At 38.0% G+C, this 21,900-nt stretch overlaps 1 non-coding gene across 1 annotated transcript; it reads left to right on the forward strand.

Annotated features, from left to right (window-relative positions):
- The first annotated feature begins 10,307 nt into the window (after positions 1–10,307).
- On the forward strand, positions 10,308–10,413 carry LOC132041285 (small nucleolar RNA R71). Its single transcript, XR_009410983.1, has one exon. It is a non-coding gene; the product is annotated as a small nucleolar RNA R71 (small nucleolar RNA).
- Positions 10,414–21,900: the final 11,487 nt, after the last annotated feature.

The following is a 21,900-nucleotide window of genomic DNA, read 5'->3' on the forward strand; positions in this document are numbered from 1 at the left end:
TCCCGAGGTCATCGAACTTGATTTGGGTAAGTTTTGGGGAAATTTGGCTTTTAAGTGAAAACCATTTGACTCATAGTTGACTTTTGGGTAAACAGATTTTTTTTCGAAAATCTGTTGACTCCAAGAGGTCCGGAGGGCCTTTTAGAACTTGTGCGTATATTCGGTTCGGTTCCCATACACTCAGGTGCATTTTGGAACTTAGGTTGGGAGGTTGAATTTGAGAAATCGGGGGTTTTCTCGATCAACGAGGACTCCGTTGGGAATTCTGAGGCTACGAGTGCATTCGTAGCGTGTTTTTATGTGTGTATGTGTATGTGGTTAGTGAGCACATGGCCTCGACTGATAGTCAGGATTTCGGGGTTGAGTTGTGATTATTTTGGGGAAATCTGGTTTTGGTGCCACCAGTACCACATTAGCGGCACCGCTATAGCAGTGGGATGACTGACACAGCGGTCCAGTGCTTTCTGGGATGACTACTAAGCAGTCTGAGTGTCTTTTGGGGCGGGACCACCGCAGCTCCTATTGCTGCAGGAGTGGTATTGGATAGGGATTGTTTCATTAACTGAGCATTAAAAGCCTTATGTTCCCCATTCTTTATTATTTCAACTTTAGAGTTCTTGGGAGCTTTTCAAGGATATTCTTGGAGGAAATTCTTGGTGGTAAGTTCTTCAAATCCCTTTACTATTCCATTGTCCTTAATCACTTTAGAATTCATTTATCTTGATAGTTCATTAGGTGATTGAAGATTAAAAATGGGTTCAAAGAGTTATTCTTTCTAGGCTTCTAAATCATGATTTGTTAGTTGGATTAGCTTCTTTAAGCATTGAATTGATGATTAGAATCCTCTATTTCATAATTTCTTCCTAATTAGTGGCTAATTTATGGAAGTGGAAGTTAGGGTTTATACCTAAATTTGGGAGTTTTACCTAGAATTTGAATTTGAGTAAATTGTTGATTCTTCTAGCTCAATATTGATGAGAATTGATCACCCAGAGCTTAATTTCATGTTGGAACCTTTGGATTCCTAATTTCACCCTTCTAGTTCATAAAACCCATTCTATCGGTTGGGGATTTGTGTCTTGAATAGAAGTAAGGTTCATTTGATGTTCTTCTTTGATTCTAATTTCTTGATTTGAATGTGCCTAGACTTTTTTTTATTTTATCTCGAGGCTCAAAGGAAAGGGAAGTCTAAGGAGTGATTAGTGGTGATATTGCTGTTTGGCCTTCCAGGTAGGTTATGGTTTACCCTATGGTGAGACTTTGTTTAGCGAAGCATATATTTAGACGATATTGTTGGAGAAAGCATGTAAACCTTTAGGTATGAAGTTGGGTTGGATATTGTCTTAGGTTGGGCTCTGTTGTGTGATTGGGGTTAGCCACCTCATTGTGTTGTGACTTATGTTGTTCTATTGTTGTTGGCTTGATGCCACGTGGAGATATTAGATATTGGAGACTACTGATATGCCTTGATCATGATATTGTAGTATCTTACTTGTTAACATTTGATACGAAGATAGTGTTCTATTATGGCTTACTGTGTAGGCTTTTCACGTTATTGTTGGTGTGCCCTTGCGTGGTACTTCTGATATTAATTTGATTATTGACATTGAACTCTTACATTGCACGCATTCTCATCCTTCATGATATACTATCGATACATTGATTATACTTGAGGAAACACTGTGATGAGCTGGGCTCAGTTGGATGAGAGTAGCGTGAGGACCAATGTCCGATAGTTGTTCTAGAATCGAGGATTTGCGTAGTGATTACTGAGGTTGTTGCCGGAATCATGAGATAGCAGTTGCCGAGGTTTTTTCCGGAACCATGAGGTACATGGACTTCGCGGGTCCCCAATGGATTGTGCTAGTGAGGGTACATGAACCCTCTAGAAGCCTTGAGAGAGACATGGAAAAGTGTGGAAAATGAAATTAGTGAAGTGGGAACATGTACTTATACTTGGAACTTATTCAGCCCGTCGGAACTTCCACGGACACTTATACGGTCCGTATAACATTGTACGGCCCGTATAAATGGTCGTGGTTCACCATCAGGCAAAATACCATCTCTGTTGGGTGTTATACGGACCCTTAATGTTATACGGACCGTATAATGTTATACGAACCGTATAAGTCGTCGTATAACCCCATTTCCTTAAAATGATTTCCATCGTTCGTTTGATCTCCAATCCTTATGAACCTTCTTAACATTTGTTTAACACTTCATTACCAATCTAAGGATCATTATAACTCTTTCTTAGGACATCATTAGGTCAACATTAGCTCGGTACTTTACGGGACCTTTCCAAAACACAACATATGCTTTGCCTTCTTTAAGAAACTTTCTCCTCTTACTACCATCATCTTTGGAAATCTTAATTAGAGTCGTTAAATAATCTTTCTTACTTGTAGGAACATCGTATACTTCTCGCTCTACGTTGGTCCATTTACTAGGCAACAACATGAAATTTTTCTGAGGTGTAACAATTATCACACATAGCACGAGCAAAATCATGGTGCCCAACATAACAAGGAATGGTGAACGCCCCAGGATCTCCTTTTTTCTGAACAGTAGTTGTTGAAATGATGGAACTCACAGTGTGAGTCAAACTCACGGTTTCATGTTGCACCATTTTCTTCTTGGTTAACAGGTCCTTCAAATATTTAGCAAAACCAGGCATCTCTTTGACAGCTTCCAAGAAAGGAAAATTCAGAGACAACTGCTTCAGCTGATCATAAATTTTTTTGAACTTAGCATCTTCCTTCTTCTTTACCAACCTCTGACGAAAGGGAAGTTTAGATTTGAAAAGCGGAGTGAAAGGGTGGAGCGCCCCTTTCACAGTTTGCTTGCTCTTGTCATCAACCTCTTTCAAAATTTTTTGGAATATCAACAACTTTTTCGTCAGTAGGATTCTCATCAACAATAATTGGCGCTTCAGACTGCACCTCTGTGACGACCCCACTAGACGCTGTGACGGGTACCCGATACTACTATACCGGGCACCTCTTATCTCGTATTCTATTCTTACCACTGAGTGGGCCATATGGACGATACAGTCATATTTTACTCAACATAGTCATCAATTGCATACTCGTAAACGAATATGCTATTGATATACTCGTAAACGAATATGAATACTCGTAAACGAATATGCTATTGGTATACTCGTAAACCAATAGTCATCGATAACATACTCGTCAAACTGGAGGAGGCGCATTCTCTTTTCTTGAAGATATCCAATTATTATGCCAAAGTACCGCCACATCTCGGAGTCTATAAGATTCCAACTCCACAGATTCAATCTCGGAGGCACGAATAATCTTCAATGTTCTTAACATTTCATCAATAAAACCTTGCGGGTCTTCATCCGCCTTTGACCCAAAGAACTCTGGAGGATTCAAACTCATGAAATCACGGGCTCTAGTACTAACTGCCCTGCCACTTAGACCCGAACTCTACCGCTGTGCCTGGGCGGCAACTAACTGCGTCAATAAATGGATAGCTTCGGTCATTTGTTGACCCGAAGCAGCCGGTGGAGGAACTATAGGCATAGGAGTTTAAATCGAAGCCCCCTCTTGTTCTTCTAAAATAGGCGGAGTGGGAGAAGTATTAGATGGGGCCTCATTATGTGATTCACCCTCTTCCATATTCGTCGGCGGCTCCCTTTCTACCCGCCTTTCTATCGTAGTCTTGCCCTTCTGGGCGGCTGTAGCTTTTCTCTTTACCGGCATTTCTGAAATCATAACACAATATTAGGGAGGAGAAAATCTTATAACACGGCTCTATCGCACGATTTCATAAAAAGAAGAACGATCATTTTTTCTAAATGCCCTGTAGCCTCCTGTTTATGAATGTGGCGCGCAACACACCATAAATAAGACTCTACTAGACACGGCTCGTAGACATTTCCTAGGACTGAACTGCTCTAATACCACTTTTGTCATGACCCGACTAGGGGCCATGACGGGTACCCGGGGCTAACCACCGAGCACCACTCATACTACTACTCATCACACTTATTCTGCATTTTATCTATTACTCTCACACTTCTAGCCATAAGGAAAACCATTTTCAATTTGAAACATATTTATCTTTACATACATAAGCCCTTCGGCTATCAAAATGATATACATACAATAAGGGCATCGTGAGACCATGCAACCCACACATACGTATCTACGAGACTCTACTAGAGTACTAGACATATGGACGGGACAGGACCCCGTCATGCCCAAAACATATACATACATAAAATAATAAATCAATGGCACCTCCGGAACAATGGAGTGCTCTCAAAGTCCGGTGATAGCCCCACAAATGGGGTCACCTCCCCGTTCACTCGTGGGCATGAACACAACGTCCAAAGAAAAGGATGTCAGTACGAGCATTGTACTGAGTATGTAAGGCATAAATAATAATGATACATCAATGAAATAAGGAGACATCAAGTGGAGAACAACATGTAACTGACTGGCAATCATGATAGAAATAATGCATGTTGACTTACTTCATAAACATCATCATACCATGTATGCAAATATATATATATATATATACATATAAGCTGCCCGACCATATAGGTACGGTGTGATCATCATTAGCCCGCGTCCAGGCTTTCCGTATCCGGAGTAAACATCTCATGCCGCCCACTAGTGGTGTCTGCCTATGCCATCTAGACATGGTGTATACGCTGCCCGCCTTAGCGGTGTCTGCCGGATCATATAGGCGCTGTGTAATCTTATCATCATATACTCATCATGAATCATGCATAAAGGCTCAATACAAACTGTAAATCTTTCGGGGCGACGTAAGGTCGTGAACCCCCGATTCCATTATGGAGTTTCATAAGCATTCTGCCTCACCTTGAAGGAATTAACATATGAGGTGAGTGTAGCATAATGAACAACATCACATAATCGTAAATAGGATCATTAGCTTTGTAGAAACATCATATCATTATCATACTCATTACGTATCTCTTATCTTATCTCATATGAAATTCTTCATGAACATGGACTCATAGTTTCTGGAGTATAAGAAGGTCATGGAGAATAAGGGAAAATCATGTCATAAGATTCATGCCTTAGAAAGAAGGGACTAGCCTTACATACTTTTTCGTTTAGCTACACTATCGCTTGAACGTTATCCTTCAATGCTCACGTTTCTACCTTCAAGAGAGTTCATATCAACATTAGATAATCGATAACTTAGCATACTTGACTAAAGCTAGAGAAAATTAGGCAGCATTTCCTTCGTTTATACAACTTTCTCCATATCATATATCAACTTCCAAACGTCTATAATAACATTCACAACATCATAAGCAACAATCTTCATACACCTATATTATTCACATTTCCCAAATTTCACTTCAATTCACCCATAACCATGGTCATAGTACACTATTGCATTTTCTCACAATATAAAGTTTATCCCATGTTCTTAATATCATTTATAACATAATTATAATCACGACATATCAAGAATCATGACTCATTCCAAACTATAACTCAAAAATGCCACTATTCTCACAGTCATGACCCATTTTCTATCTCTTTCTACAATCCAAGTCTTTCAACCTCTCAATACTTTAAACAACATGAAATGATCATAAAAATTACCTTTTATTGAGTAGGAATGAGCGTGGGGTGGAAATACTTCACTTGAAGAAAACCCTAGCTTCCACTTCCAAGAGAATTCTTGACTTGGATGAACCCTAGTGAGCTTCTCACACTTGATTCACTTGGATTTATGATGTTGATCTTTGATTCCCCTTGTATTCTTGAAGATGAAATGTATAGAACCCTCTAGAAGCCTTGAGAGAGAGATGGAGAAGTGTGGAAAATGAAATTAGTGAAGTGGGAACATGTACTTATACTTGGAACTTATTCAGTCCGTCGGAACTTCCACGGACACTTATACGGTCCGTATAACATTGTACGACCCGTATAAGTGGTCGTGGTTCACCATCAGGAAAAACACCATCTCTGTTGGGTGTTATACAGACCCTTAATGTTATACGGACCGTATAATGTTATACGAACCGTATAAGTCGGTTGTATAACCCCATTTCCTTGAAATGATTTTCATCGTTCGTTTGATCTCCAATCCTTATGAACCTTCTTGACATTTGTTTAACACTTCATTACCAATCTAAGGATCGTTATAACTCTTTCTTAGGACATCATTAGGTCAACATCAGCTCGGTACTTTATGGGACCTTTCCAAAACACAACATATGCTTTGTCTTCTTTAAGAAACTTTCTCCTCTTACTACCATCATCTTTGGAAATCTTAATTAGAGACGTTAAATAACCTTTCTTACTTGTAGGAACATCGTATACTTCTCGCACTACGTTGGTCCATTTACTAGGCAACAACATGAAATTTTTCTGAGGTGTAACAATTATCACACATAAGCACGAGCAAAATCATGGTGCCCAACATAACAAGGAATGGTGAACGCCCGGGATCTCCTTTTTTCTGAACAAAGAGTTGTTGAAATGATGGAACTCACAAAGGTGAGTCAAACTCACGGTTTCATGTTGCACCATTTTCTTCTTGGTTAACAGGTCCTTCAAATATTTAGCAAAACCAGGCATCTCTTTGACAGCTTCCAAGAAAGGAAAATTCAGAGACAACTGCTTCAGCTGATCATAAATTTTTTCGAACTTAGAATCTTCCTTCTTCTTTACCAACCTCTGAGGAAAGGGAGGTTTAGATTTGAAAAGCGGAGTGAAAGGGTGGAGCGCCCCTGTCACAGTTTGCTTGCTCTTGTCATCAACCTCTTTCAAAATTTTTTGGAATATCAACAACTTTTTCGTCGAGGGATTCTCATCAACAATAATTGGCGCTTCGTAACGCACCTCAGCGGACGACCCCACTAGACGTGCGCGGGTACCCGATACTACTATACCGGGCACCTCTTATCTCGTATTCTATTCTTACTACTGAGTGGGCCATATGGACGATACAGTCATATTTTACTCAACATAGTCATCAATAGCATACTCGTAAACGAATGTCAATAAGCTTTACCAAAATATTATACAACAACAAGGACGAAAAAGATTGAGAAATATCTGACTGCACACGTCTGTCTACGAGCCTCTATATAAGATACATATATCCACAAGGAGGGGCCGGATTCCACCGTGCCCAAATATGTACACAAGAGTAGTACCGATGAACTGAAGCTTCGGGACAACTGAAGCGCTCTCAATGTGCTGCTGGTGGAGCTCCTAGGGATCAGACGCGTCTATCTGTTTACCTGCAGGCATGAACGCAGCGTCCACGAGAAGGGACGTCAGTACGAGCAATGTACTGAGTATGTAAGGCATGAGTAATAACATATTAAATGATACAAAGCATGAATAGTAACAGGACGGAAATATAGAGCATATCATGAGATAAAAGAGTAACCTGTACATCTGAGTGCCTTTTAGGCGGGTACCATGCATGCTTAGTGCTGCGGAACGTGCAGCCCGATCCACATATATACATATATACATATATCCATAGTAATGCTTTCTTTGAAAAACATTTCTTATACGTGTATACATAAAATAGAACATATCATATTGCCGAGGAACGTCGGCTCCGATCCATTTAGCCACATATATCCCGCGTCCGGGATGGTATCATGTCATATAATACCAACTGATCAGGTGGCCATGCGTCTATAGCGCCTCGCCCTTTTTCCCATATTACCCATATACATATACATATACATATACATATATCACATAAACAACATGCAGGAGAGTCCAAAGAAAAACTATGTCTCTATCGGAGTGACGTAAGGTCGGTAACCTCCGATTATATTATGGAATAATCATGATCGTCATGTCTCACCTTGAAGGAACAATTATTATAAGGTGAGACTATCAATGAAAAATAACCTCAAGGGAAAACATAGAATAAGGTCATAAATCTCATAAGGCGTCAATTCATATACTACTTTGAAGTCTTTTGAAAACAGAGTCATTATCAAAGAATAAAATTGAGGATCAAGAAATAGCTCAATATTCTCATATTTATATTGAATTCACAACTTAAGACTTTCAGACGTGAAACCATAGACATATTCTCATCTTTGGCATCATCATTATCATGTGAAAACATGCTCATCATTGTTATCATAAGAGTTCTCATAATCATAAACCTTTGGTTTGGAAAATACGGGCATTTAGAAAACATGTATGGACTATTAGAAAAAAGAGCCATGCCTTTGAGTCAAGGACTTCCAACTTTGACACTAAGGATATTATGGAAACATTTACGGTATCACAATATAGGAGTCATGCCTTTGAAAGAAAGGGACAAGCCTTAACATAACTGCTCGACCTCCTATTGGCTACGTTTATCCGCTCGAGCTCGTAAATCTACATTCGAGAGAATTCACACTAATGTTAGTCTCCTTATCACACACTTATCCTAAGTTTCAATTTAAACTATTTTATATTCTGTCGAAAATCGGGCAGCATCTCCCCTGTTTATGTGCCTAGCCCGAATTCTTAGTTCAATGACCAACAACAACAACAACAATACCAACATCAATAATATCATTTCCCATATCAAAGTGTTCCATAAAACAGCCCACACGTTGTTTTCCAACTTCCATAACTAATTAACTCGCTATACAATCATTAAACCACTCTATCTTCGTAAATCAACCGGTGTTAACATAAATAGGAAGAGATCCATACCTTGTTCTTACTAAAATAGCAATATCTTCGGTGTTCTCCTAGAATTCAAACCAAAATCCGCCGCAAAACGACACTACAATCACAGTTGCGCGCTATCCGAACCTAAACTACACTCCGCCACTTAAAATTCCCTCAATTTTATGCTATCCTCACCCCTCAACTGTTTTCTAGAATTTTCTTGGGCAAATCTGATTAAAAAAAAGGGAGTTTTACCCTTTATATAAGGTTCAAATTCAGGTCGGGTCACTGTAGCAGTACTGTTACTGTAGCACGCGTTTCTACTTTGTCAGCCGAACTTATAACGTCCATAATTCTCTACTCTGATGTCTTATCGATGAGCGGCTTATTGTGCTGAAAACTAGACTCTACGAACTTCATTTTAGACTTTTGAAACACCTAAAAACTCCTAATATACTAGGAGATATACCCTTCCAAAGTTGACTAAAAATCTGCCTAAAATTCTGCCAACTTTTTTTTTCCAAATTTTTTGACAAATTTATTTTCTTCGATTTGCTTGGTCCCGGAACCTTTAGGAACTTGCTTGAAACTTGTTAAGAGTATTCATTAACCTTATAAGGGTTCCATGACCTCTCCGAGCTTACTTTAGTTTACTTACGACGCAAACGACACGAAAATTTTTTGAGGTGTAACAACCTCTTCCTCTTCATCAATCGGCTCGAGCTCAACAACCTTCTTTTCAGTACCTTGGAGTATTTTACAACTCCGAGTACTAATAGCAAACACTCGGTCTACACCGCCTCCCCCATTCTTCGAATTTGGAATAGTGTCACTAGGAAGTCCTCTATTTTTAGGAGGGAGTTGCTCTCTGGAAATATCACGCATCTGTGACTCGAACTTATGAATAGCTGCTGTATAGGAACCCACTATTTCTTCTAGCCCAGATAATGTTCTTTCAGACTTTGATTGATTTGCCAGAACCTTCTCAAGCATTACTTCAACCCTCGAACTACCTTGCTCTGTTGATTGCCCCTTCGGTGGTACATAAGGATTGGAACTCTTATTCCCAAAATTGTTGCTGTTGTTGTAGCTCCCTTGGTTCGTACCACCATAATTATTATTATAGTTCCTTTAGTTGTTGTTGTTGTTGTTTTAAGCACCCTGACCCTGCTGAGGTCTCCATTGATTCTGATTCTGGTAACCACCTTGGTAGTTCTACCTTTGATAACCACCTTGAGAATTGTTCACATAGTTTGCATCTTCAACCTGCATATGAGGTCCCTCTTGGACTTGGTACATCCCCTTCTAAGATACCTGACTCATCTTCGCTAAAATTTACCTTCTTGATTTGGGTATCATCAAACTTCTTGGTTAGCAAGGAAATATTCATTGCAAGCTCAGCCAATGTTCATTTGGGTATCTTGGTTTTCCTTTACCATATTTTGGATCGTGACACTACCATAATGTACAATACCGACATTGTTTGAGTGCCAACCCTGATTATGCGTAGTCAGCCTGTCAAGTATGTTGGTCACTCGTTGGTAAGACTTATTCATAAAACAACCATCAGTTGCATTGTTCGCAATTGATTGTGTCACTAGATCCAGCCTTCGATAGAACTTCTCCATTAATATGTTTTTCGGAAAACCATGATTTGGAATCTTCTGCAAATACTCTTTAAATCTCTCCTAAGCTTCATATAATTGTTCCCCTGGTTGCTACTTAAAGTCACAGATCTTATCACGAATCTCAGCCTTCTTGCTAGGAGGGTACCATTTCTTGAGAAAGACTGGTACCATCTCTGCTCATGTAGTAATAGAATTCCGGGGCAACTTCTTGAACCATGCTCTTGCATCTCCAACTAAGGAATATTTAAAAAGCCTCAGCTGAATAGCATCTTGTGAAATGTTGTTTTGGATATGATTAGCACATATATCCACAAAATTCTTCAAATGACGTTGAAGGTCATTATCGGTAGAGTTCCGAAAGTAGCCCTCAAGCTTTAAAAACTGGTATAGAGAGGAGTCAATTTTGACACTTCCAGCTCCAACCCGAGGATGAACAATAACAGATGCATAGTCCTCCCCAGGAACAAGATCAGTGAAAACATTCTCGTCATTTGATTCATTTGCCTGATTATTCAATCGACCCCCTGGTTACCAGCACGTTGGTTTTGTTGATTCTAATTCATTTCACCTGGTTTACAAGGAATAGCAAACAAGGTGTGATGGAATAAGCAAAAGACTTCAATCAAAGCAAACACTATTTAGTAATTTCAAAACCGTATTCCCCGGCAACGGCGTCAAAATTTGATATGCTCAAATTATACATTTAATTAGTGTAAAGCGAACGATGTCCAATATAGTAACACAATAAGGTTGGGGTCGAATCCCGCAGGGAATATGGTGTGAAAAGGTTACTAAACTCGTAGAATGCTTAATTTAGGTCTGATGTCTTAATCCGATGATTTTTGTAAAAGTTGGTTGTTTATGACTAACAGCTAGCTAATTGCTTTGGATTGTAATTTATGGTAAAAGAAACCAAGGTTGTGTCCCCTTTAGACTAAATATATGATCACGGGTATTGATCTTGATATACTTCCAAAGGAGCATTTGTGTGGATGCACTTAACCTCTACTTGAATCTAGACTATTTCCCGATAAGAAAAGATTATTTCTTTCTATGCTTTTTCCAAAGATAAGAAAGTGTGCATGAAGAACAGTTAATTATGCTATGTAAATTCCTCTTATTCCTAAGTGAATTTATTAAACAAGGTTTAAAGCCTTGAGTTCTTATTATTTGTTCTTACCAAACCCTAGTTATTTTTCCAAATACACCAAAGATTATGGCGTTAGCTAATGTCTGCAACCACTAACTATATGATTAAAACAAAGAACAAATAAACCCTAACAATCCATTATGCATATATCCATCACAATCCCCAATCACAAACACCCATCCTCGGGTTCCCAACCTTAGTAAAGGAATTTAGCTACTCATAGAAGAAGAAGATAAGAAGTAATTGAGATCATAATGCTTACGAATGATTGCTTGTAATTGAAGAGAAATTAATTACAATTGTTTGTAATCCCAAAAGACTTCAAAAACTATGAGTATTCAATGCTAAGGGATAAAAACTACAAACTGGTGAATTGTACCCTACAAGAAACCTTTATCAAGTATTTATAAGAGTCTAAGTCGTGAGAAGTAAAAAGACAAAACTGCCGTCGGGCTCATTTTGCGAAACGTAAAACATTCTGCGGACCGTTAAATTTCTGCCCTTCAACCGTCAAACAGTCTTTTGCACTTTTCTACGCGACCTTTTTGATGGACCGTCAAATGTTTTGCGGTCCGTATAATTGGTCCGCAGGATTGCTCTTCTGTGAACCACTTACTATGGCCGTTTTGCTATACTTTTGACGTTCCGCGTAAAGTTTTGCGAACCGTCTAATTGCTCCGTCAAGCTTCCTTTTTTAGTGACTTGGTATTTTCTCTACTTCTTTCTGCATTTTCACAAACTTCTCCAACTTTTGCCATCAAAGCACTTAATACCTGAAATACAATAAAAACCACATAAAAATGACATGAACTTACTTGAAAACAAGTAAAACTCTTCGCTAAAAGCATCACATGTGCCAAAATTACACGGCACATCAAGGATCCACTGGAACAGTTTCACGGCTACTTTCACGGCCCGTGAAATAATTCACGGTCCGTGAAAGGAACCGTGAAATTGAGGCGGTGGAAAATTTTCCTTTTGTTATAAATTAGTTGGCTTGACTTGGGGTTCAATTATTTCACAAAAACAGATCCTTATTGACCCTATAAGCTCTCTCAGACACCCCAAATCATTCCAAACCAATACAAGAGGAGATCAAGCTCTAAATCTGCAACTAGTTCATAGAAAGTGGTTGTTCTTGTTTACACATGGAATTGTGGTGAATTTGATCTTGAAGCAAGTTGTGTGAGTTGAAGTTATTCAAGTATGAGGTATGTTCTTCACTCTATTACTTATGTTGAGTTGATTTGGAGGTTTAGTAAGTCTTAAAGGTGAAGAGAATCATGGTAGAGAAGTTATAAGGTATAAGTTGAAGTATTGGTTACAGATTAAATTTGAAAGGAAGTTTTGAATTGATTTGAGCCTAATTTGAATGTAATATTTTGGCTATGGTATTGTTGATATTGCTATTGATGTTTTGGAGTTGTTTTGAAGTTTGGTGGAAGTAGATAATCTAGGGAAAATGCTGCCCAATTTCCGTTAGCCCACCTAAGTTTAGTTTGACCTTATAAGCGTTTCAATGACTTAACATTAGTGTGAATCCTCTTGCATGTAGATATGCAAGTGTGAATCCTCTTGAATGTAGATATGCAAGCTCGGGAGGATAGATGTTGAGTGGTCAAGTAGACGACGAGGTATGTAAGGCTGTCCCTTTCTTTCTTATGACATGATCATATTGATACAAACTTATACAAATATCCTTCATAATGACTCCATTCCTAGAAATAATGGAAGCTTCTGTTCTTGAGCTCCTTATGATATTATTGATATTTGTCTCATGGTTATTGATCTTGTCTCATGGTTATGGATCTTGTTTATGGTTGTTGATTGATCTTGTTTATGGTTATTGATCTATTCTTACGGGCATTGATTCCTTCAAGATGAGATATGTCGACGATGTTAGTTCCATAATGGTAATTGGAGGTATACCGACCTTACATCACTCCAATAGAGCCATAATGTTTCCTTGGGCTCTCATGCATGCTTTAAATATATATGTAACTATTTTTTGATACCGAGCCGCGCTATAGTCTGCCGGGTACGACACCTATTGTGTACACCACTGCAGTTGAATACGGATAATACCGAGCCTATTATGGCCGGGTATGGATAATGATGTTCGGCCAAAAATGCATATATTTACTCATTGTCTGCCTCAAATTTTAATACTTTTAATCTTTTTTTGAGTGTTAATTATAATGAGTTGTGCTAATATTATATTTTTACAGAATAAAGTGGTGAGAAATAAAAAGATTTTGAGCAAAATCGAATGAAAAGTGGGAAGTTGTAAATTTTGGAGGAAGTGCGTGGAATTAAAATTACAAAACCAAAAAAAAAAAGCATTGGAGACAAGGAAAGGAGACATAATGATTACCCAATGATTGTTTGATCATTTGGGGAAAACATGCAAAAGAAGGAAAGAAAGAATTAAAGAAGCAGAGAGCAATGGAAAGAAAATGTATTCGTTGCCATTCAGTGGACGCATCCGAATTTGTTTTGGACCAAAAAAATTTTCCTAACTTGTTTTGGATTCGGTTATTTTATTTGGGATTTTTTTTTCCTACACCTATAAATATTTCACAAGCCACAATTCTTAGACATTTTTGGCAAAAAACACAAGTTTGGAGGCTAGGGTTCTTATGCATATTTTCTTTCTTTTATTCAAACCTTGTTTATGGGAATTTCTTGATGACAATTGAGACTAAAACTCTTGTTGTGCTTATTTATTGATCGAAATTATTTTTAATCAAGTAAGTTATTGTTATTTTAATTATTCTTGTTTGTCAACGTTTCTCAATGGAGTAGCTAACCCTAGGACTTACCCATTTACTTTGTTTGAAACTCGGAAGTGGAATAACGGGGTTGGGATAGAATAATTAACATGAATTTGGGGCGTTAACCCCCATCTATTAGAAATTGACCTAGGAATAGGCGATACCACTTGTAGCCATAGTCGGGTGTTCTTAATGCTCGTAATTGCTTTAGGGATATTCAATTAGGTAGTCTAGTTAATCTTCGGGACAAGTTAAGTTAGAGTCATTATTCGAGGCTAATTAACACAATATTACCATTATCTGTAATTCGTGTAATATATTGGATCGTTACTTGAGAAGTAGTTTCCTTTATTCCATTCTTGTGGCCATTGATCAATTTACTTGCTTTCTATATTAGATTTAATATTTTCGTATTTTATCAAAACCATATCTAAAAAACCACCATTGATGCGTTCAGCCTAGCTGTTGTTGGCGATAATTCCTAATCTGCTTAAACGCCTACATATTGTTCTCTGTGAGATTCGACCCCAACCTTATTGGGTTATTATATTTGACAACGTCCGCATTATGCCATTAAAAGATGTGATTTGAGGGTATCAAATTTTGACGCCGTTGCCGGGGAATAATGGCATATTTTAGCTAATTTAAAAAATAAGCTAACTTGCTTTGAACCAAACTTGTGAATATTTATATAGTTGTTTTCTGTGTTTTTTTTTTTTTTTTAGAAAAAAAAAAATGGCATCTCTCCATAAAAACTTGTTTAGTAGTGATTTTTATTGTGAGCATGGCCAAATTGGTGAGTTCAAACTCATGATGGAATGCCTACTAGGTGAGGGTAACGAAAATCAAAAAGCCTTAGAAGAATATTTGGAAATTAGTCTTCCACTTGGTTTGATGACAGAAGAAGAAAACCCGACATGGGCATTCGATCCAGATCAGAATCAATATGAACTCCCCAATGCTCAATCCGAAAAGGTAATCCCTTTGTTGATGGTCAATCATGAAGATGAGTTTATTGGGAATGCCAAAGAAAAATATAAATTGGAGTCAACCATTGTTCTAAAAAATATGGTTGTTGTTGACTCCAATCCGGGGGAAAAAGAGGATGTCGAAATTCAAGAAGTTCAAACGCCATATGTCCTGCAATTTGAAAACTCAAGAAGGAAGAACGACATTCCTCACTTGAAAGCCAAGAAGGGTAAGATGAAAAATATTATGCTTGGCTTGTTCATCTACTTACCACCCCCCGCCGCTCATGGTCACAAACTTGAATCCAAGTTGGGTGCCCAATTCATAAGCTCCAAATGGCGAGAAAAGCGGTAAAGTTGATTCACGTCGTGCCGCGACATTAACTAAGGCGCTTGTTGGGAGGCAAACCAATGTGTAATAGTTTTAGATTTTTTTTTTTTTAAATAGTGTCACGTGTTGTTTTGCAGATTAGGGGAAGTCTGAGTACCCGAAGTTGAAAGATGAGGAGCATGTTTGGGCTTAAGTGTGGGGTCATCCCAACACTTAATGTTGAGGATTATGCTGCTAGCTAGGCCTTATAGGGTCTCAGGGAGTACTTCTCACCCTTGTTTTAATTATTTCTCTACTATATATACATTGAGGACAACACATATTTTTAAGTGTGGGGTGGGGTACTTCTGATTTTTGAGGTCAAGGATGATTATGCCATAACTTTTTTTTCTTAGCCTTATATATTAAAAAAAAAAGAGAGATTTTTTTTCTTTTTGTTCGTTCTTTTATAGCTTCTTTTTCTCTTTTAGTGGCATAGATCATCCACCCCTTGGGTTTTCTTATGGCCTCGGTTCTTTCCCCAGGGGGGCCTTTGAACGGGGTAATTTTTTTAAATTTTTTTTTGGAGTAGTGAAGGAGAGAGAAGAAAGACCTGTTGTGACTAGGTTGATACTAGCATATTTAGGTCTGAGCTTGAGTAGTACTTTCCTGTGAGTGCTTGAGTAACGAAAAGATAGCAGACTTTCTGACACCTAAACTCATTTTGTAGTTCGTGACTCTGTATATAGCTTTTTCTTATTTTGTAGTTCGTCATGATCCTATCTGTCCTAGAATAGAATTAATCCATCTTGATTGAGACTTGTGCCATGTGTGGTGAGGATTTCTTGCATACATTCCATGTTTTGCATCTTAGTCTAGAACTTGCCCTGCATGTTATTGAAGCGAAATAAAAAGTGTTGCTCTGTTTAGAAGATGATGATAGGCTTTCTTTGATATGTCTTGTAAATTTTTAGCCTTTTCAGAAATTATACCACCACTTAGCCCTTTGAGCCTGTAGCATTTCTTTTGTTAGCCGTATTTTTTCCTTGATCCTTTTGTTTGAATCCCAAGTTTTTGCACCTTGCTTCCTTGAGCACTGTAGCATAGACTGTGATATAATTGATAAATTTGTAGAAAGGGATGGTCAAGTGAAAAAAAAATGGTGACCAATAAAAGCTGCAAAGTGATGAAAAGGCCTTCTTAGAAAGAATGTGACATAAAAAAAATTGCTTCGAAAAAAATTGAATCGTTCTTGATATGATGAAAAATACTTGTGAAATAATTGATGAAAAGAGGGCTGAAAACTAAAGTGAAGAGGTGAAAATAATGGGTGATGAATTCTAAAAGTGAAAGTGCTTAAGGAAGTATAAGTCACTATTATATAGTTCTCCTACCCGTCCCCTAGCCAACATTACAACCCGTTAAAGTCCTATTTGATTCTATTCGAGCACACTTAACTAGTAGAGATATACATAATGGGCAATCCTATGGTTCTTTGTGCATACATGTGATTTTCTTTGTAAGTGCGACAGTTGTGCTTTGATGCTAAGTCCTTAAATTATATTCGATTCTTTGATTTGAGTGTGGACTATTTATTCCTGTAAGGACACTTGTTTCATGATAGATAGGTGATGTTATTAGATTTCTTTTATAGAGTAGGTGAGCGAGCTTAAATTTGATGAGTAGAGTCCGTCTCTGAGGTTAGGAGGTTAAAAGTTTGTTGTTCGATTGAGTTGACTTGTATATCTTGCATGATGATCAGGAAGTGTATATTTGATGTTGTGAGTTGCTATAGGGCCTAATTGTAGGTATCAATCAAAGTGATGGTGTTCCTATGCTTGATTTATTGAGAGTGAGTTTAGCGCTTACTCCAGGACGAGCAAGAGTTTAAGTGTGGGGTGGTGATGTTCGGCCAAAAAATGCATATATTTACTCATTGTTTGCCTCACATTTTAATACTTTTAATCGTTTTTGATTATTAATTATAATGAGTTGTGCTAATATTATATTTTTACTATATAGGAATAAAGTGGTGAGAAATAAAAAGATTTTGAGCTAAAACCGAATGAAAAGTGGGAAGTTGTAAATTTTGGAGGAAGTGCGTGGAATTGAAATTACAAAACAAAAAAAAAGCATGGGAGACAAGGAAAGGGGACATAATGATTACCTAATGATTGTTTAATCATTTGGGGAAAACATGCAAAAGAAGGAAAGAAAGAATTAAAGAAGCAAAGAGCAATGGAAAGAAAAGGTATTCGTTGCATTCAGTGGACGCATCCGAATTTGTTTCGGACCAAAAAAGTTCTCCTAACTCGTTTTGGATTCGGTTATTTTATTTTCGATTTTTTTCCTACACCTATAAATATTTCGTAAGCCACAATTCTTAGATATCTTTCGCGTAAAAACACAAGTTTGGAGGCTAGGGTTCCTACGTATATATTCTTTCTTTTATTCAAACCTTGTTTATGGGAATTTCTTGGTGACAATTAAGATTGAAACTCTTGTTGTGCTTATTTATTGATCGAAATTATTTTTAATCAAGTAAGTTATTGTTATTTTAATTATTCTTGTTCTTCAACGTTTCTCAAGGGAGTAGCTAACCCTAGGACTTACCCATTTACTTAGTTTGAAACTTGGAAGAGGAAGAATGGGGTTGGGATATTATAATTAACATGAATTTGGGGCGTTAACCCCCATCTAATGGAAATTGACCTAGGAATAGGCGATACCACTTGTAGCCATAGTCGGGTGTTCTTAATGCTCCTAATTGATTTAGGGATATTTAATTAGGTAGTCTAGTTAATCTTCAGGAGAAGTTAAGTTAGAGTCATTATTCGAGGCTAATTAACACAATATTACCATTATCTGTAATTCGTGAAATATATTGGATCGTTACTTGAGAAGTAATTTCCTTTATTCCATTCTTGTGGCCATTGATCAATTTACTTGCTTTCTATATTAGATTTAATATTTTCGTATTTTATCAAAACCATATCTAAAAAACAACCATTGATGCGTTGACCTAGCCGTTGTTGGAGATAATTCCTAATCCTCGCTTAAACGCCTACATTTATTCTCTGTGGGATTCAACCTTGTTAGGTTACTATATTTGAAAACGTCCGCGTTATGCCATTAAAAGGTGTAATTTGAGCGTATCAGATAACACCGAGCCTATTATGGATGGGTACGGATGACACTGAGCCTATTGTGGCCGGGTACGGTATATGATATATCTATGTATGAAATGTTTTTTTTTTTAAAAAAGGAAAGCATATATGTCATCCGCCTTAAGAGGCATTCAGATATACATGTTATTCTCTTTTGTCTCGTATTTCTACATATCTTTATTATGTGTTATTTTTCATACCTTACATATGCAAGACATTTTTGCACCGACGTCCCTTTTGTTTGTGGAATGCGTTCATGCCGGTAGTGGTGGCCGAGGTGAGATGGTTCAAAACCTTAGGTTGCCTTCTCAGTGTTTGTACAGGTATACTCCACTTGTTCCTGAGTTACAGTTCAGCTTGGTATGATTCTTTTGCGTACTACGGGTTTGGCGGGGTCCTGTCCAGTCCTTATTATGTTATGCACTCCAGTAGAGGCTCATAGACAGATATGCACAGTTAGATGTCTTATGTCCTTCTCGATCTATGTATTGTTGTATCATTATTTTGATAGCCTGGTCGGCTTGTATACTTGAGTTCAGCTTGATGATACATACATACATACATATATATATATATATATACATACATACATATATATATATATATATCTTTTGGGCTTGTGTCCCTTATAGCTTATGATGTCTTTTAGGTAGCATTATGGCCCACACTCAGGTATGGTTATGAAATGCATATATGTCTTGTGGTGCTCGACAGGTTAGCTCCGAGTGCCTGTCATGGCCCTCCGAATGGGTCGTGACACTTACCTTGTTCGTTATGAAACATAGTTATGAATATCTTGGCTTACCTTGCTTATTATCGTGAGTGGATCATAACGGATTGGGAGAAAAGGAAGCATTTGTACGAATCATATGAGGCACTTCATTTTAGGGCATAAACATGACATGGGTACATTGAACATGAAGGACGTAAAATACGACATACGTACATGGAAACGTGATTAATATGGCATAAAACGTGAATACATGAATAGCATGACATGGGGCATGGGGACATGAGCAACATGGCATTTGCGTGAGTATTTCGAAGCTGCTTACCCTGGCATTTGGACATGAGTTCATGAGTACTGAAGTAAGAATAAGGCATAAGTGTGACTTGCATGGAGTATAATTTGTAGGCTTCACTCTTGGGTACTCAGAGACATAGGGCACGGATAAGGTATCACCTTTGGAACTTAGATATACTTACAAAACGAGACATGGTTCAATATAGCTTACTTTTATCACTGTGAGTAGACACCCTCATTATAAAATAAGGTTTATGAAGGAAGGGATTATAGGCATGAGTACTTCGTGCATCAAGCACCTAAGACATGAGTATAAAGTCGCTCTGGACGTGAATAGGGAATAAGTACTTAGAAGCTAGAAGATGGAAATGGGTATAAAAGAACAAGCGTGTGACATGATGGAAAGCGGGATGTATAAAAAAACTTCTTTTATAGACTATCGTTATAGTGATACGAATGAATATGGTTTTAACTTTAAATATGAGAGCGATCTGATCTGTAAAATTAAAGAGAACACTTCTTTTGCATAGATCACTATCATTATGGAGTCTTCATTCTTGAATCATAAACATGGGGTGTAAAGTGCTAACATAGGCATGATATGGTACGTAAGGTATGAGTAGAGTATGTCTGGGCATAAGTACCATCTAGTATGTGGATTACTCAAGAATTGGAAATGTAACATCACTTCGAACTTTTCTTTCTTTACACTTATCGATATATGTAACACATGATATACCTTGGTACCTTGTCGTACCATCTCCCCCTTAGTTCAACAGTAGATGTTTTAAGCCTATGGATCCCTTAAGTCTAGCAATAAGTCACCATCTCGACATTCTCATCGTTACCTTACGACTATCATAATGAGCCTTCTCTTTTCATTCCACCTACCTCTCTTATTATCCATCAATATAATCCTCTTAAGGCAATTCACTAACATCACACCCTCTAATGCTGCCAAAAACACTTAAATAAGTTAGGACTATATCAAGAGACTTAACATTATCAAATCGCATCTTCTAGTCGAACACTAATTTCTTTTAGCCATAAACTTAGTCACACTAAAGTATGTCAACATCCTTGAAGGGAAAGATTAAAATACTCTACTCCGAACTTTCAATCACAGGATAGCCACTAAAACATAGTAGATCAAGGGGCAATACTAGCTCATGCATATCAAGAAGGGAAAACTATCGGCATACCTACGATCACGTTTGGTAGCTCCTCTGAATCCTAACGTCCCTTTCCCGGATCCCCTTTTTCGACCCCGCCCGATCCTAACCTTCACTCCCCCTTAGCCGGCCCAGGCCCGAGCGCCATTGGGGTATTACAAATTTTTTTCCCGGCGATGGCCGGGGGTCGAACCTTTACCACCACCAATTTGGGGAAAACATCATCGTTTTGAAAAAAAATTTCCTCTCTCGGGGTTTTTAAAAGACCCCTTATAACACCATCCATCCCAAACAAACACCCCCCGCATTTTTTTAACTTTTTTGCAAAGGGGCCCCCTTTAAACCAAACCCCATCTGTTATAACCGGGGGCATTCTTTTTGGTGATTTTCCCAATTTTTTAAAAACCTTTGACGGGCGCTTTCATGGGGATTTGGCGACGCTCCCCCGGAATTTTCTCAACCAGCCCTTTCAGGACCCTTTTCACCCCGGGTAGCATATTTGGGAATCATTAGCATTCCCCAAACGCCCCCTTGGGTGAAGCAATTCGGTATTTTTGGAAAAAGTGGCCCTCTTCTTTTTTTTCCTGAAGGGCCCTTTTATAAGGTGGGATTAAGGGTTCGACGGGAGGGGAAATTAAAGAAATCCCAAAAAAGACCCAAAAAGAAAAGATTTTTCTATTCTTTTAACCACGTTCGTGAAACCCGTTTCCTTTCCCCGACAACCCACCTCAAAAGGGAAAAGCATCGATAATGATTTGCGGTATATCTTTTTTTCCCTCTAAAAAAGGTGTTTTGGGGGAAAAAAGGGGCCTAAGTTTGAACAATTTCTTATGGCAAAACCTCTTTTGGCCGATCTAAGTAAAAAGAATGGTAATTTTCCTAAAGCCTGTACCCCAAAATTAAAAGGGGGTGGTTTTCCCTTTTTCTTTAAATTTTCTGAACCCCGGTTTTAGAATCCAAAAAGACAAAAATTTAGTTTTTTGATAAATTTTGTCACATTTCAATTTTGTCACCCCCCTCGAACCATGACTGGGCGTAACCGAC

The sequence above is a fragment of the Lycium ferocissimum genome, chromosome 12 (assembly GCF_029784015.1).
Source record: "Lycium ferocissimum isolate CSIRO_LF1 chromosome 12, AGI_CSIRO_Lferr_CH_V1, whole genome shotgun sequence".
NCBI classification, from domain to species: Eukaryota; Viridiplantae; Streptophyta; class Magnoliopsida; order Solanales; family Solanaceae; genus Lycium; species Lycium ferocissimum.